This window comes from Crocuta crocuta, unplaced genomic scaffold, assembly GCF_008692635.1.
Source record: "Crocuta crocuta isolate KB4526 unplaced genomic scaffold, BGI_CrCroc_1.0 scaffold103, whole genome shotgun sequence".
NCBI classification, from domain to species: domain Eukaryota; kingdom Metazoa; phylum Chordata; class Mammalia; order Carnivora; family Hyaenidae; genus Crocuta; species Crocuta crocuta.
In genome coordinates, this window is record NW_027529192.1 from 2,147,613 (window position 1) to 2,165,731 (window position 18,119).

The 18,119-nt window shown below is 40.3% G+C and overlaps 1 long non-coding RNA gene across 1 annotated transcript in view; it reads left to right on the top strand.

Moving 5' to 3' along the window:
- The window catches only part of LOC144226801 (uncharacterized), a 497,259-nt gene that overhangs the window by 447,324 nt on the left and 31,816 nt on the right, over window positions 1-18,119 (top strand). The window lies entirely within an intron of this gene.

Below are 18,119 nucleotides of genomic sequence, written 5' to 3' on the forward strand. Positions count from 1 at the left end.
CGGGACGCCCCGAGCGGTGCCTGGGGGTGCGCGGGTTGTGCAGACAAGGTCGCCCGTCCGCCTCGTGTATTCAGTAAAAACAAAAACAAAAAACCGTGTGAAAGCAGAACAAAACGGAAAAAGCGCCAGTCCCGAGCGTTCTGGCCACCGTCCCCGATCGCCGCTCTGCCCACTCCCGGTACCGGCCATATTTTCCCATCTCGTCGAGGATTTTCCGGAAAGATTTTGTGTTGCTGTTGCCTTTTCGTTCAGATTGCGGGCGGACACTGTGGGACTTGACTTCCCCGTCCGCCCCGTCGCCGCGCGGGTTACGCACCGTGTCGCCCGCGTTCTCTTTCACAGGCGGAATCGCCCAACTCCGCGCTTGACGCAGTCGCAGTCGGAGAAGTGTAGCGAGGTAACGGGGTAACGGGCCTCGTTTCTCGGGTGCCCGGAATTGGTCTGGTTGGTTTACCCCGGCATCCCTGTAGACACGGGCTCCGGAAGATCGTTCCCATCTGTGCACCGTCTACCCGTCTGCCCCCTCTTCATAAAGGCAGGATCTCAATAAACCAAATTTTTATGGTACCTTTGCTTTATTTATGGATTCATGCTCTAGCGAAAAGGCGTGCTGGACGATATGCACATACGTATATAGTATGTTGTATTTTCATAAAAGCTCGTTGTCTTTAACTCTTGTTATCCAAAGCATTGAGCGTTAAGACTCCATCAGTGCGTAAAACTGCACTAAAGAAATGACATTAAAGTCACTTTGGGGGACCTTTCCTTATGCCAGAAGGATGGCAGTTTTAACCATTTTAGTTTCTTCTTTGAACAAGTTCATCCGATGAATACATCCGATCCTACATCACCTATTGCCCCATTTTGGTTTAAGGTGCTGGGGACTGAGTGCTGCAGAATTTGGGTCAGGGTCCTGTCCTCACAGGCCCTCTGTTTTGGTGGAGATACGATAAACATGTAAGCAAAAATGACAATTCTAGATAATGATAAATGCTAGAAAAAATATTGCAAGGGAAGGGGATAGAGTGTGACTGGGATGTGGGAGGTGGGGGAAATTTACGTACGGTGGACAGGGAAGACTTCCTTCTGGAACTTAGTGACAGTTTGGTGAGACCTGAATGTCTGGAATGAGGCAGCATGGGAAGATCTGGTGGAAGGTTCCAGGCACACATAACAGTGCAAAGGAGCTAAAGGGGAAAAATGGGCTTAGCCTGTTACGGGGTAGAAGAGGAACCATGTGGAGTGGAGTAAACCTAGAAGACAGCGAGGTGGGGTCGGGGGAGACGGCCCTTGAGATCGTCATGAGCAGGATCACCTGAACCCTGAGTAAGAACCGCAAAGGAAAATGGGCTTGGGTATTGCCACAGCCCTCCGTTCAGTGACACTCATCGACAGTAGCCAGCTCTCTGCTCTATTTTGGTTATGAAATCATCACAGTAATTCATCATGTATTTTTTTTTTCTACCAGTAGTCCTCTGTCTTACTGAAAATATGCCTTCTTCCCTCAAGCCCTGTGTCCCATGCTGTTTTGTTCCTGGTTGTCATTTTTATGGGCAGGACTCTAAGCCTCTGCTGTGTGTCATCAGCTCCCTGCTTTCATCCTTCCTTCCCTCCTCTGAATCCTCACGTATGTACGTGCTCACCCTTTGGAAAGGACTGACAGTCAAACCCTGCCATTCTCCAAGCCGAGTTTTAGGAAATGGCCTTGTCAAATAGATTACCATTTTCTATCGGGACTTTTATCACTGACCAGAGACTTAATGTGTCTACCTTTATTTAGTGCCTACAGTGTGCCAGGCGCATTGCATACATTCTGACCCTTCCAGCATGTTGCAGAGGTAAATATTATCCCTTCTTGATCAAAGAGGAAGCGTGCACTGAAGCCATCCAGCTAGTACTGAGGGAGTGTAGATTTGAGCACTCCGGTTAGCCTGCCCCCAAAACCGAATCCACACTACTCCACCTCACTGCTTCCCTGAATATGAAGCAGCAGCTATAAATTGCCATTCTTTGAAATTGAATTTTTTGAAATGGCATTTCAGAGGTCATGATTCAACTCTCTCAGTGTAAAGGTGGGGCTGTGGAGCGCCATAGATGTTCAGTGATTTTCCAGGCTCAGCTGGCACCGAACTCCCGCCGTCCTGATTCTCAGCCTAATTATTTTTCTGTTCTACTGCATAAGAGTTTCATCCCATTGGGTTTCTGCACATATGAAAATACAATATTTCAGCATGATGGGTTTATTGTCCAAAACTCGTACAAGGTAGTAATGGTCCTTGGGCTAAATTAATGCATTATTTTCCTTTCCTTTTCTCAGCAGTGAACATGTGCAAATTTTCTGGGTGAATGTTTGGTTTTACTTAGTAGAAAGACTGGTTTCAAAATGACTTTAAAATGTAAGATTTAATTTCACCCGTCTTTGAAAAGGAGCTTAGAACTTGTTACTGGTTTCCCAGCTTTAATGTTGTGTTTGCAAGTATGGGAGCCTTACCTAGAGTGGCTGGTTGATAGTTTCTGCTAGCAAGTAGAGTTTCTTCCTAGAATGGAGGAAGCCCTTGAGTTAGCTGAGGGATATAATTTCTCTTTCTTGGTAATTATCACCTGTAAAAATAAGGAAAAATCAATTCGTGAATTATATGGTTCAAAAATGTTCCTACAATTTAAAAATACCCATTATTTATTTCCAGGTTTTGCTTATTAGTTGTGATTGGGATACGGTAGGTGAATAATAGTAAACTCATAAGCAGTTCAGTTCACTTTCTCATGGCTTTTTGACTCTCCTCTAACTCAATAGAGATTGTCTTTCATCAGTCAAATTAGAATTATGTTAATAGAATTGCCTTCTTTCTTGCATGTAGAAACCACTTAAATTTAGGCAAAAGACAGCTTTTGCTCTTTAAGCCATTTACTGGGTATCTTGACCGAGTATCTCTGTCCTTTAAGATTGTAGGGGCCACTGATGTCCATGTTCTAGAGATCTGGGCTGTCATGATTTCATCTCAAACTGTAGTGCCATCCTTCCACCACGACCCCAGTGCCCCAGACCAGACTCCTGGCCTTTCCAACTTCAGTGTCTTTGCTTGTGTTCTGGCTGGAATGTCTTCTAGATGGGCAGATTCAGTCCAGATTCTGCCCATGCCTCTGCGTCCATCTGTGATACTTAAAGAGATATTTCCTGTGTCTTTAATGGAAGCCTTCTCTCTCCCAGCCCCTCTGGGAGTCTTTCTCTATGACGCAGTTTACCAGTCCTCGTTATCTTCGGTAATGCGTTTTTATACAAGGAAATATATGTTTCCTTGAGCTTAAAGGACACTTAATTCATGTTACACACGCAAAGTTTTTGTAGATTGTAGAGCCCTTTGGTTTCATGTGCACTTTTATTGTGATTTCATCTTTGAGAGAAGCACTATTCTGCTTTTCTTGGCTTTGCTTCAACAGAACCTCTTTCCTGTTTCAGTTAAGGGTCTGACTTACCAAGGGATCCCGTGAGAGGAACTCAGATCTGTGGGTTGTGAATGTTGAAGGCACATTGTCCCAAATAAAAATCGTTCTCTGTGTTTACGGTGTTGGAAAAAGTAAAAGCAATTCCACTTTTTAATATTAAGATGAGAGAGGGCCCAGAGAGGCTAGTCTGTGGTGCAGTGCCGAGAATCCTGGTTCGAACTCCTGGTTCGCAGCAGCCACATGTCCTGGGCTCTCATGTTCTGCATGGGAGATCCTGGCGGCCACTTACGAGCCTATCAGCAGAGCTTTGGAGCAGAGTTTTGGAGTGACCTCAGTAAATAGTGTTCAAAGTATTCTGGAGAAAGAGATGACCAAATGAATTAATGCAGGGCATTTTGATTGTTTTGTTATAGTAATTAAAGACAGAATATTCTTGGCTCATTCAATATAATATATTGAAACTCCAGACGTGTGTAGACTTGCTTCATTTTGGTTAACAGATCCAATACTTTTATATGATGGTATTTGTAATACATGAATTGCACAAACAAATTGAATGCCTAACACATGGCCAGACATTTTCCTAGGTGCGAAGGATATAGACATGTCTTCTGGGAGCTTTTGGCATAGTACTTAGAAAAAGACGTGTAAGCAGTATGTGAAATGTGTATGAAAGATTAGAGGTGCCATTGAAGATGTGTGGCATGTAGGTTATCCAGTTGGATTCAGAAGGTTTCTTTGAGGAAGTGGTACTTAAGCTTCCTTGAATAATGAATAGCTTATTATTGCTATTGTTTAAGTGCTTAGATGCAAAGGCTCTCCAGGAAGAGGGAGCATTAGGGCAAAGGCATTGATGGTGAGACCTCCTCCTTTACAAGGAACTAAAAATCGATCCGTACGGCTAGAGCCCTGAGTGTGAGAGAAATGGAGTTTTGAATAGAGGGATGAAGTGGGTCATTTAAGTTTTTAAAAAGCTAGCATGATACCAGCACAGAGGATGTTTTGGAGATGAGTGAGTCTGAATTATTGGAGTAATGTGAACGAGTGATGTTTGGGAAAGCCGTGGAAAAGTCCAATAAGAGATATTAGGAGCATGACATGGTCATCAGTCAGCTCAGAAAATGGAGCTCACTGCAGAATCAAATGTAACACATCATCTTCATAATAAAGCTAGCCGTATGCAAGACCGTACGGGTTATTTATTGGTTCGTTTTTCCTACTTGAGACATTTTTGAAGTATTTACAGTTAGTGTATGTTATACATCAATATCAGTATTAAGTCTTTCTTATAATTTTGTTTTTGACCTGGTAATTGCTTATCTCTTGTTAAATTGAGAGCAAATAATGGAGCCGGTTTCAAACTTTTTTTGAGACCCTTGTGAGCTTATAGAGTTTCTACTACTTTTGTGATATCCTCTGCCTCTGTAACATGCTCTGAACCCATTCTCATTATAAGGCTATGATTCTGCTTTCTGGATATATTAGCCTGTTGTTGCACTGAGTCTTATAAATAGTGGTGTGTGTGTGTGTACGCTTTTGTTTTCTGAAGCACAAGTGAGGCTGATGTGCCGATAGCTTGAATTGCCTATGTGACCACCTAAGAAGTCTGTTGAAAAAAGAAACGCTTACTGTTTTTGTTTTTGTTTTTTTAATCCAGGCATGAATATTTTGCCATTGACTTTCCTTCTATGTCATGTGCACCAAATAGACCTTCATCCATGACAGAGATTAGTAACTATTTTAGGAACTGTGTGCCATCTTTGTATATCAGAGAGTGGGAGAAAGAGCCCAAATGTCCCATCAACTGATGAATGGATAAAGAAGATGTGGTACATATACAATGGAATATTACTCAGCCATCAAAAAGAATGAAGTCTTGCCATTTGCAATGATGTGGATGGAGCTAGAGAGTATTATGCAAAGTGAAATAAGTCAGTCAGAGAAAGAAAAATGCCATATGATTTCACTCATATGTGGAATTTAAGAAACAAAACAGATGGACATAGGGGAAGGAAAAAAAAAAAGGGAAGGAAGCAAACCAGAAGACACTCTTAACTATAGAGAACAAACTGAGGGGTGACAGAGGATGTGGGGGGGATGGGATAGGTGGGGGATTGTACTTGGGGGCACTTGTGATGAGCACGGGGTGCTGTATGTAAGTGATGAATCATTGAACTCTACTCCTGAAACTAGTATTGTACTATACATTTATTAACTAGAATTTAAATAAAAAATTAAAACAAAAAAAAGAAGGAAACTTACTAATCGTAATGTTAGTTAACACAGATAAGGAAACTGAAATTTGAAGAAAGTAAGTGACTTGTCTAAAGCCATACCCCTAGCAAGGACTTCCAAATAAGAAATAAGGGAGCACCTGGGTGGCTCTGTTAGTTCCGTGTCCAACTCTTGATTTTGGCTCAGGTATGATCTCACAGTCCATGGGATTGAGTTCCACATCAGGCTCTGTGCTGACACCTTACCTGATCACACGCATATGCGCTGTCTATCTCAAAATAAAGTAATAAACTTTAAAAAAATAATAAAAAATAAGGCGGGAGCTAAACATGTTGTTCATTTTTATAGTCAAGATTTTCTCAGCAAAAAATAAATTTTCTGGACAAAATGATAAATATGTCTGATTATGAAAACAAAAACAAGTGTAGGAGATAACATGTAACTTCTTCCTATTGGGCAAAGATGAATGACATTTCCTCTTACTGACTTGCTCTGGTTCGTGAATTAGGAAACTGGCCTCAGATGAGTCCAGGGGCAGATGATGTTTTAACTTCCCTGGCGTTACTCTTAGTGTGCCACTTCTCCCAGCGATGGATGAATAGAAGCTTTAAATTCAAATTCTATTTGAATATTGCTTACCATAAGTACTGAAGAAATAGCATTACATGGTGCAGAGATGTCTTCATATGCACTGGAAAATATTGCAGGTTTCTTAATTGAGGGACTGTGTTGGTTTATAACTTCCTCAGGTGCTTCCTGGGTGTAATCTGAAACGGGCCCCTCAATGTGTAGGGCAGAGAGAGAGGCAGACCGTTTCACATTGGTAGCAGTTTTAAGGAACAAAGGAACTTACTTAGAAGACTATTTGAGCAGCTGCAAGACGAGTAGCTTTTCCTACCCGTCCACCAGAATCTTTAAAGTTTATGTAGAGGCCCTGAGTGAGTACAGTCAGTCCTATACCCAGTCCAGATAGCCTCAGCACCGCATTTCTGTTTCAAGGCTGTGTCTTTGGAGCAGCTTCTGGAGCGGGGAAGGCAAGCAGAATACACACTCCAAGGAGTGGGAAGGGAGCGGGGAGCCTCCAGTTGACCAGGGCCAGCTCACAGGTTGACCGGCCGTCGTGTCTTGATGATCTCCAACAGACGTCATCTATCTAGATGGGAATGTGGCTGTTGACTCCATCGTTGTTAAAGCTGGCAGCACATCGCTAAGAGGCAGCTTGAAATATTCATGAGAATGTGAGCACTAAGGAGCAGCATGGCTCTCTGAAGTACCATATGCTGATGGTTGACCGTACTGATGAAGTCAAAATCGGAAAAAGTAGTGGTAACTCCATAATAACCATCAGGTATTTTGTAACTGATCTCTTGTGATTTTTAAGGAAAGCTAAATGTTCCAGAAAATGGTGGGTAGTCAGCCACCAAAAAAAGCAGTCTTTTACCTGTGGAAATTAGTCTGGTTGACTCATAAAGGAAAATGGGATTATGTAGAGCTTCTGTGACCTAGAAGATTAAAATAAAGCAGAGTTTGTAGGGGAGCTGTGTAGGGAATGTTTGAGTATAGAAGCTAGAGTTAAAGCTGAGGAAGGGAGAAAAGCTGTAACATCTGAGCACCAGAAGAGATCTGGTAGGAGAATCAGCATTTGGAGAGAGACTGTAGAAGGAAGCTATAGAGACCACATTGTTCCACTCATTCCGGGCCCTGATAGCAGTTTCTGAAAAAGAGGAGAGACGAGAGAAAGAATATTCTTGTTTGCCAGAGCCAACTTGAGAGAGATTTTTTTTTTTTTGAGCAATGGTAAGATGTAGCTGTAACATGCCAGCCATCTGACTCAGCCACTGCTGGTGACATAACTGGCTACCAAGTTGTCAATCCCTGCAGGGGTAGTGAGCTAACAACACGAACTACCCAACAAGACTGGCTACTCCATGTCATGCTGCCATGTTGCCAACCTGTGACCTATGGAAGAACAAATTTACGTTGTCAAATACCCTTCCTCTCTCCAGCTGGCTCATCTTCCCCTGGACCCTGCAACAGGCAGGGGCATGGTTATTGTCAAGGGCACATTGATTTCCTTCCTTTCTTTCTCTTCCGTCACTCCCTTCTATTATTTGTCTATCTGTCTCGTCAACTAGATAGAGATTCTGCTAAGAGCGTGGGAACTCTGGCCTTGCCCTTTGAAAATCCTTTTAAATGTCCTTGGTTTTTTACATTTTGTAGGTGGTCTTTGCTTATTATTTAACAACATGGGAACTTTTAGTGGACTTGAAGGGGGCCCCACTTCATTATTTTCTATTCTACAAATAAAGGTACTTTGTTTTTTCCCCATCATTTATGGAAAGAAGGAAGAACATTCAAATTTCTGTTCTGTTGCATGGTTTTAACTTCCATCTATATACTGTCGACTCCCAGATTTTCATCTCTTGCTCAGACCTCTCCTCTGACCTCCTGACTTACGTACTTTACTATTTACTTTAATAATAATTACCGTCCACTTGGATATTAATACGCATCTCATACTTTGTGTGTCCAAACTAAACTGAGGTTCTTCCTCACAGTCGCCCTTCCGCTGCCCTCTCCATTGTTCCGTTTCCCCAGGCTGTCATTCTTAGAGTTCTCCGCTAGTCATTCCTTTATCCCACCCCCGTACCCAGTCCGTCAACAAGTGCTTTGGGCTCTGTAGTTCGAACCAGTCAGTCCGTACCACCCCCACTGCTACCACTGTAGCCTCCCAAGTCAATGTGTCCCGTCCTTCCGGAATCGTTGCCATGTCCGCTAACTGGTCTTCCTGCTTCTGAGGTTCTCTCCACTAGAGAGCCTCTTAAAGCTTCGGCTGAATCAGATTTCCTGTCTGCTGAAAACCTTCCAGTGCCTTCCTATCTCATCAGAGTCTTTACAGCGGCCCCTTCCTCTCTTACCCTCTCGTGTTGCTCGCCAGCCCTGTGACTTAGCGCCGGCAAAGCTGAAAGCCAGTGACCTGTCTGGACTCCTACGCGGCCACCTTCACCCCAGCTCAGGATGTTACCCTTATTCTTCCCTCCACCTGCCTTGCTTTATGCTGGTCTTTGCTCCACCTTCTCAGGGAGGTCGTCTTGACCACTTCCAGTTTAAAATTACAGTGCTTTTTTTTTTGTTTATCTTTTGTCCACTTACCTTAGACCATATGCTCTGTGAGGGTAGGAAGTGTTTTGGATTTTATTCATTGTCGCATTCCCAGTCCTCAGAGGAAGACCTGACACGGTTTTGGTGCTCAAAACGTATTTGTGGAGTACATAAAGTAGATGTGGTATAATCCTGGCAGACTGATATTTCAGAAATTATCAAGGGCAATTTTAAAATTTCGTACTGCACATTCAGATTCAGTTTTTCAGTATATGTTTTGGTTTGTCTCATAAATTATGAAAACATCAGTATGCATTTATCCAGCCACCTTTAAATCTTCTTCTTTTTTTCCATTTTGTATATTTGTTTGTGTGTTTGTTTATTTGGAAAGAGGGGGAGAGAGAGAATCCCAAGAATCCCATGTGGAGCCCGATCCCATGAACCACGAGATCATAACCCAACCTGAAATCACTTAGGATATTAAGTTTCTCTAGGGGCACCTGGGTGGCTCAGTCAGTTAAGCATCCAACTCTTGATTTCAACTCAGGTCCCGATCTCATGATTTGTGTGACTGAGCCCTGCATTGGGTTCTGCGCTGACAGCACAGAGCCTGTTTGGGATTCTTCCTCTCTCTCTCTCTCCCCCTCTCTCCCTCTCTTCTCTGTCTCTCAAATAAATAAATAAACATTTAAAAAATAAATTAAGTTTATCTAAAAATAGGTGTGGGCTTGGGAGACAAACTAGTGTTAGAGGACTAACTTAAAAACACCATAATATGTTTTCTGCTTTAATTTTTCCAAGCCATTGATATTAATTTCTAAATAAATCTTAGTCTTGTTTTTAATTTTTTTTAATGTTTTATTTATTTCTGAGAGAGAGAGACAGCCTGAGGAGGGGAGGGTCAGAGAGAGAGGGAGACACAGAATCTGAAACAGGCTCCAGGCTCTGAGCTGTCAGCACAGAGCCTGACGCGGGGCTCAAACCCATGAACCATGAGATCATGGCCTGAGCTGAAGTCAGACGCTTAACCGACTGAGCCACCCAGGCACCCCTACATAAATCTTAGTCTTGAATGAAGCATGTTATTGAAAGGTTAAATCCTGCTGATGCACAAACAGTTAATTTGGTCTTCTGGTATTATTAGCAAGAATCATTCCTGAATCTCGTTCAAGAATCATTGAACAAGACTTGCAAGACTGTAAGAAATGACAGGGTTTTAACAGAGAGAGCCTTGAATGTGTGTGTTTGGGGAAGGATTGGGGAAACAGAACAGAAAGTGTAGCATCAAAGAGTAAGTAGATTTATCAGGATGGAATAAAAGCTTTCATTACATCCCAAGTGAGTAAACAACAGTAGAAAATATGAGATCTAGAAAATAAATATTTGGAATGAAACCATGGGAATTATCTAGAGAGATATTACTATGGAGTTGGACATTCTAAATTCTTAAAGAGAAGTAAGAGAAAGGGCAGAAGGAAGTGGTGTCGAAATGTGACTACCAGTGTAGTATAAGGAGTCAAGTGCACAGAGGCGCCTGGGTGGCTCGGTTAGTTACGCTCCCGACTCTTCATCTCTGCTCAGGTCATGCTCTCACAGTTTGTGAGATCAAGCTCCAAGTCAGACTGCACTGACAGTTTAGAGCCTGCTTGGGATTCTCTTTCTTCCTCTCTGTGCCTCCCCTGCTCCCTCACTCTCACTCGCTCTCAAATAAATATTAAAAAAAATCAACTGCATGAATAAAACAGCACATGGTATGACTGAGCCTCAGTGGACGATACCTTGTGAAACTCTTGAGGTGTCTGGAAACAGTTTGGGTACAAATCTGTGAAACCAAATGAAGGACAGATTTGGCTTATAAAAGCTTACAGAAAATGGATGTCTTACGCACACTTTCACTAAAGACCTGAGCAAACTTTAACCCTAAATTGTCTCTCGTATACTCTCCACTGTTTCATTTAGGCCTCAACAACAAAAAGGCCATTATTAGGTATTTGACACGGGCTGAGAGTTCAGACAGAATGACTGCTGTCTACAGTCACAGGCTCTTTAGAAGTCTTCAACCAATTTTCATCTGTGTGGGATAATTTGATGGTTATTCTATAACGGACAAAATGATTTGGAGGTCCCAAGCTCCTATGCGAGGTTTTCCTCTTAGCTGTCACTGTGTCTCAGACTGTCATGCGCAGAAGAATTATTATGCAAATGTGTACAAAGTCAGAGTGTGTTCCGTGTTATAGAAATTCTGGTTCCTCTGTGCTCAAAAAAGGTGGCTCCCACTATAGCAAAGTCAATTTAATGATTTTTGACAATGAAAATTTGCCTTTGCTTTCTTTAATATCTTTATATGCTACATGCACATACGCATACTGTCTATACATTATATTTAAATGTATTTATATCCTATGTATGTTTATAGATACTGGATGAGTGGGTAGATAAGTAGAGCAACTCTATTACAAAATACCTTTCTGTCCTTACATTTTTCTGAACTATTCATGAGTTAAGCTGCGTACTTCACTACACTTAACTACTCAGTACTTCGGCATGTATTTCCTAGAATAGGGCCATTCTCCTGCATAACCAGAATACTAAACTGTAATCAGTTCCCCAATTGTCTTCTGTAACTTATCTTTCTTTTTTTTTTTTTAATTCACTTTCAGTCTAGCCTCGTGCATTGCATTTGATGGTTGTGTCTCTTTGTGCTTTTTTTAAGTTTGAAGAGTATCCACAACACTTTTCCTTCTTTCGGTTCTTACTGTGTTTTTAACCACATTGACTTCTTTGAACAGTCCAGAGCACCTGTCATGGAGAACATCCCAAATGCGGTGTTTGTCTGAGTGTTTCTTTATGACTGGAATCAGGGTAAACATTTTCAGTAAGGGTGTATCCCCATTGATACTTGGTGTTAGGTACTTCCTCCTACGTCACATCAGAGGGTATATAATGTCTGTTCATTCCAGTATTGGTGATGTTGCTTCATTACTTGCTACAGATGGTGTCTGCCAGATATCTTCACTATGAAGGTGTATTATCTCCGATGGAATTATTAAATAATCTGAGGGATAATATGTTGGGACTGTAAAGATCCTATTTCTCAACAGCTTTGTAATAATTTTTAGCATCCTTTAAAGATTCTTACACGACTCCATTATTCCAACTGGAGGTTACAGATTATTGATTTTCCTAATTTTATTATCTTTTCTTCCTTTTTTAAAAGTTTTAAATGATTATTTATTTTTGAGAGAGAGAGAGCGGGAGAGCGAGCGCAAGCAGGGAGGGGCAGAGAGAGAGGGAGACACAGCACCTGAAGCAAGCCCTAGGATCTGAGCTGTCTGCACAGAGCCCGACGTGGGGCTCAAACTCATGGACCGTGAGATCGTGACCTGAGCTGAAGTTGGATACTTAACTGACTGAGCCACGCAGGCGCCCTTTTTCTTCCTTTTTTTCCTATCTGACATATTTTTCTGTGAAGTTAATAATGTTGTTGCTTATTTTCATGTTCAAGTTGTCCCACGTTGGCCAGTGGGAATCCCTCAAGACAGCCTATATAGTTGTTGGGTTTTTTTTTAATGATTATGGTTTTTTGTGTCTTCTCTAAGAAATTTTTGCCTACAAAAAGATTGTAAAAATATTCTCCTGCACATTCTTATTTTGTGCAAGGTGTGAGTTGGGGTTTGAGTTTTGTTTTTGTTTTTGTTTGTTTTTTGTTTTTTTCAGTTTTAATGTCTGGTTGTCCCAGCATCATTTGTTGAAAACAGACTTTCTTTGACACCATTGGATTGCTCTGACATCTTTGCCAAAAGTCAAATGATCAAATAAGTGCAGGTTTAGTTCTAGGCTCTCTGTCATGTTCCATTGATCTATCTGTTGATCTTTATGTTAGTACCACACGGTTTTCATTCCTGAAGCTTTATAGATGATCTTTAAGTTAGGTAGTGTGAGCCTTCCAGTTTTGTTCTTCTTCCTCAAGATTGCTTTGGATATTCTCACCTCTTTGCATTCAGCTTGTCAATTTCTACCAAAAAAAAAAAAACTTGATGGAGTTATTATTGGAATTGAGCTGAATCTTTAGATCAGTTTGCGAGGAATTGAAATATTACCACTGAGTTCTTCCAACTCATAAATGCCATATATTTCTCCATTTATTTTCATCTCTACTTCTCTGTGCAATGTGTTATAGTTTTCAGAGTTGGGATCTTGCATAATTTTGCTAAATTTATTCCTTAAATTTATTGCATATATTTTGTTTCTTCTTTCCTTCCTTCCTTCCTTCCTTCCTTTCATCTGTATTTTTGTCTTTAGTTTCTCCCCACTCTCATTGTCCAGAGTGAAGAGACCAGTAAATAGGTGAATCACAACGTTGTAAGCAAGCTGTTGCTTTAAAAATAAAAAAAGGAAGAGCAAAACTAATCTTGATGCAGCATCATAAATGTCATTAAAGATGTCTGTGCTATTGTTCTTTGCTCAGGGAAGAGAGGTGTGGAGGAGTGGGAGGAAGCAAAGCCTCCCCGAGAACATGGCCTTTTAGCTAAGGCTTGCGGGATGAGTAAGCCAGAGAGGTAAGGAGAGAAGCAGTCCAGGTGGAGGAAAAGTACAAGTAGAGGTGCCTGAGATCAGGATTCCTTTAGGGAAGTGCTTGTGATTTTCAGCATGAAGTGGTTCTGGAGAGGGAGACAGAAGTAGGCCGCGTGTTAGGTTAGGCAAGGTTAAGGAGTTCCAGGTCTACCTGTCCCAGGAAAGTATTTAGTAAATGATCTCATGAAGTTAGTTTGCTTCTCTAAAAAATTTACAGGTGTTGGATGAGAATTCTTTTTTTTTTTATTAAAAAGAAATTTCTTTTTCTTCTGTGGCTTGTCTTTGCCCATTTTTTCTACTTGAATTGTAAGGTCTTTATTATGTCTTTAATCACTTACAAGTTTTACTTCTAATGTGTTTAAGATAAGAAAGCTTTTGATTTTTATGTGTTCAGATCTGTTTCTCCTGTTTTTACAGATTTCTCATCCCAAAATCATGTTATTTACTTGCAGTTTCTTCTACTACATAATGCCTGTAGATGGCTTTGTTTCATTAACTTTTATTTATTTTTTTCTAAATGTTTATTTTTTTTGAGAGAGAGAGAGGAAGACTCTGAGTGCATGTTATGTGCACAAGCAGGGTGGGGGCAGCGAGGGGGGGAGAGGGAGAATCCCAAGCAGGCTCTGTACTGACAGAGCTGGGCTCAAACCCACACACTGAGAGATCATGACCTGAGGCTAAATGAAGAGATGCTTAACCCACTGAGCAACCCAGGCGCCTCTGTTTTGTTAACTTTTAAATGGAACCGTTAGTGTATTTTGATGTATAGATTTCTTTCTCATGAGCTAGAATGACTAATAGTTTCAATCTTTTGCAACTGAGTTTTGATGGCATCGTTTTCATCTGTAGATAGGAAAGTTCAGGGCAGACAGTTTATAGGTAATGAGTTTTTCTTGATCTTTAGCAGTTTTATTTTTTTGAATTGAACTATACTTGATGCTTGTGGTCAATTTCCTATTTCAGTTCAGATTTCTGACTTCTGATAAATCAGTAGGGTGGCACATGTGTGGCCGCTGAAGATGGGCACACCGCTCTCTCCCGTGCGCCCCTTGTTCTGTGTCTCCTAGTGCTGGTGATCAGTTGCCACTTTCTCTTCGTTTACACTATTGTTTTTCTTATATCACTAATATATTTCCCCATGTCTCTTTCAAAACCTGGAGAATAAGAGACTTGGGAGAACCATGTTTTAAGGAAAGCAGAAGACAGTAGATATCTAGATGGAGATGAAGAGTCCCACAGAGTTTGAAATTATGCCCAGTCCCCCCAAATTGAAAACCAGTCAAAATGTACATCATCTCAAAGCTTTTGGGCCCAGATGAATTGTAAGTTGTGTTTATGCATGTTTTTGAAATGCAAAGAAACATTTTAATGGGGTGAACAGAGGTATCTGCCTTCTTATTAGGTTTAGTTTTTATTTATAGGACTTTTTACTTTTTTATGTGATGTTTCAGGAACATTTGAATACAGGGGTCCTACTCATGGGGACTGCTGTGGGGTTTAAAGGACTCCCATGAAAGCTAAGAACTCAGCACGGTGCCTAACTCAGTCTGCATTAAGGAAATGACTCATTTTGCTCTTGGTTATTATGTGGTGTACACAGCACTGTAGAATATATAATAACATGTTAACAGATAGGATTACTTCATACTTGTGTTGTATTCTCTGACCTTGTATGTTCTTGGTCAGATAACGTCAGGATTATTCTAGCTTTTAGGGTAACATCGCTTTCTTTCTTTCTTTTTTTTTAATGTTAGGGAGCATAACATAACACTTAAAATTTGTAAAATGTTTTATTTCCCCCCAGTGTTGAAATACCGATCAAACTGTCTGACTCTAGTTCTTTTGCTAGGTAATTCTTTGTTAACTTTTCACTTTTCTTTTGGGGATGGTTCATTCTAGTCAGCCTGTCTATATCTTCCTGATGTAATATTTCCAGAGTGTTTATGATTTTCAAGTGTAATGAGTGTGAAGTGTCACTTACAGTTTGAAAAACTACCTCTCCTATAGTGCTACTTGTTTCCCTTCCTTCATCTCCCCTCTCTAGTCTGGGTTTGCGTGTTTGTCCATTTCGTAGGCTCACTCATATATTTTAAACGTAGGGAAATGTTTACCCATGTACAAAAGTAGAGAGTTTGGTGTAATGAGTCACATTGTACCCACCTTCCAGCCTGGAGCATTTATCATTTTCCTTTCGGATTTGTTATTAATTGTGTTCATTGCTTTCCTTCTTTTTCTTTTTAATATTTTTCCCTATGGGATACTTACAGTTTTTATAACGTTACAATTTAAATGCCTCATTTTAAAAATGTTATTCTTTATTTAAAAAGGACTTAAAGCACTTTAAGGAAGTGAATTTGGTGATAAGTGCAACGTTGACACCTTTCCGCTGTTTTTACTGTCGTTATTTTCTTAATTATACAACCTAATTTCTTGTTTTTCAGAGTAAGAGGTATTATTTCCATTGTATCCATTTCTCATCCCTGATCTAGGAGAGGAGAAAAATGGATGTTTACGTCGAACATCAGAGAGATTGACATGTTCTTATCTTTAGTAGAACATTTTCAGAGCTCTTTTATAAACATCTCCCTGTGAACATTTTCCTGAGGTCTTACTGTCATTTTTTAAATTGTAATATATTTATCTCAGTAGTTATTTTGGAAAATACTGCTCTGTTATGAGTGTCTATTATGCATTGTTTTTCTGTAGACAGTTCCTAATTGCAACACTTACTGAATTAGGTATTTCTAGTAATATAGTTTTATGCTAAATTTTGTAAGTGTGACATATCAAAATATGCTCAAAATAGCATATAGTCTGTGATTGAAGGGTTAAAAAATTATCAATCTTTAAAAAACTTTATTATGTATTCAAATAATCAGCATCCATGTGTGTATCATTAAAATACCAAATAGGATTTTGTTTTTAAAAATAAACTGTCACACCTTCCATTTTGATCATAAACTATTGTTTACTTAGCTTTTACATTTTCTTTTTTTAAGATGCATTTTTTATCTCTGTTCTTTCTGGTAAGGCATACATTATTGATAGTGAGTGGTAAATTTTAAACCTGACTTCAAATGTGTTACACTTCTCAATTTTTAGAATCCAGACATTAGCTCTACTTGCTTACTTGAGAGGATATATGTCAGAATCTTTAGACCTTAATTATGAATCCTGAGTTTTTGATGATTTTTTATACTTATTAAGAACCTTTAGCTGAACCTCCCCTGCTTTTTTGGTTATGAATTAGTAATCATACTCAAATACTTGTAAGTCAGGTTTTAAAATAAGCAAATGTACTGTATTAGCATTGCAGAATCAAGTTCAGTTATTCTATATCTGTTTGGAGCCTGACAACTGTGGTGCTCTTAATAATTTACTTATAGAAAATTATTGATAATTGCATGTAAGCTTACAAAGAGATATTGCACAAGGAGATGCCTGGGTGGCTCAACTGGTTAAGCGCCGACTTCAGCTAAGGTCATGATGTCACAGTTCGGGGGTTCGAGCCCCACAATGGGCTCTGTGCTGACAGCTCAGAGCCTGGAGCCTGCTCCAGATTCTGTGTGTCTGTCTCTCTGCCCCTCCCTTGCTCATGCTCTGTCTCTCTCTGTCTCTCAAATAAATGTTTAAAAAAATATGTTTAAAATTAAAGAGCTTTTGGAAGAATACTGCAGTGAAGGCACAGCTTTCTATAATTTCTCTTTTAAAATGTCACCACTTACATATTATACACAGAATATGCTAATATTTGAAAGATGACTAACCCATCACCACAGTGGTATCTGAATGGTTTCTCCAGACGTTTCCAGAAAGCAGTGCTTGTGAGGGTCATCAGGAGACCTCCAGACATCCATCTCCCAAATAGTTTCATAGTGGCATCACATTGACTTTGTTAGCGTTATAGTCCAGCACTCTTTCTTGTTGACTGGGAGATCTGATTTGTCACCATCTGTTTACAGAGAGCCCAGTGAAGAGTGGCTCTGCCTCACATGGGTCAACTCATATCTTAAAATATGCAGTGAACTCTGTAGCTGCAGCGTAGACTGAGTTTATTTCAAGTTTATTGTCTCCCTATTCAAACTATGACATGTTAATAAGAACACAATTATTGTTCAGTGACAAAAGGGATCAATGGTACCCTTAGTACCATATTAATCAGAGGAAGAGTCTGGCTGGTGGAATGGAGATACTTAAAAACTACCAGGCAAGGCGCTCCCACTTGAAGAGGCCAGGTTGGGTACAGCTGCCATTTATTTGTGACCCTCCTTTCCCTGTGTTTTGAGGGCTCACCCATCCCCTTGCTGACGGGCACATTTCTTCTTCCCTCCTTGTGGCTGAGCTGATGGTAAGTCCCGTCAGTGCCCTCTGTCTTGGACTGCGAGCCCTTTTGCTTCTTGAGGGACACAGTACATCTGCTCTGGTTCATTATGTGTTGAATGTTTAGTTTAACTCTCAGACAGCAGGATTATTTTAATTGTTTCAAAATTCTCTCCCCTTTTCCCCTCTCTGTAGTCCTGATGATATGGGAAAGTCTGTAAAAAGCCTTGCAGAGTTTCATACACGCACATAATTTTTTTTCTTTTTCTTTTTTAAATATTCCACTCAGTTGTCAAATTAATAGGGATCTAGTGGCAAAATTTGACTCCTTGGCTCAGGAAAGATTTTTTTTATTTGAAGTAATACCAAACAGTTGGGTGGTTTTATTTAATGCTTTATAAAATTTTTCATTATTACTTTGAAATAACTTTCCCCCCCCCCCC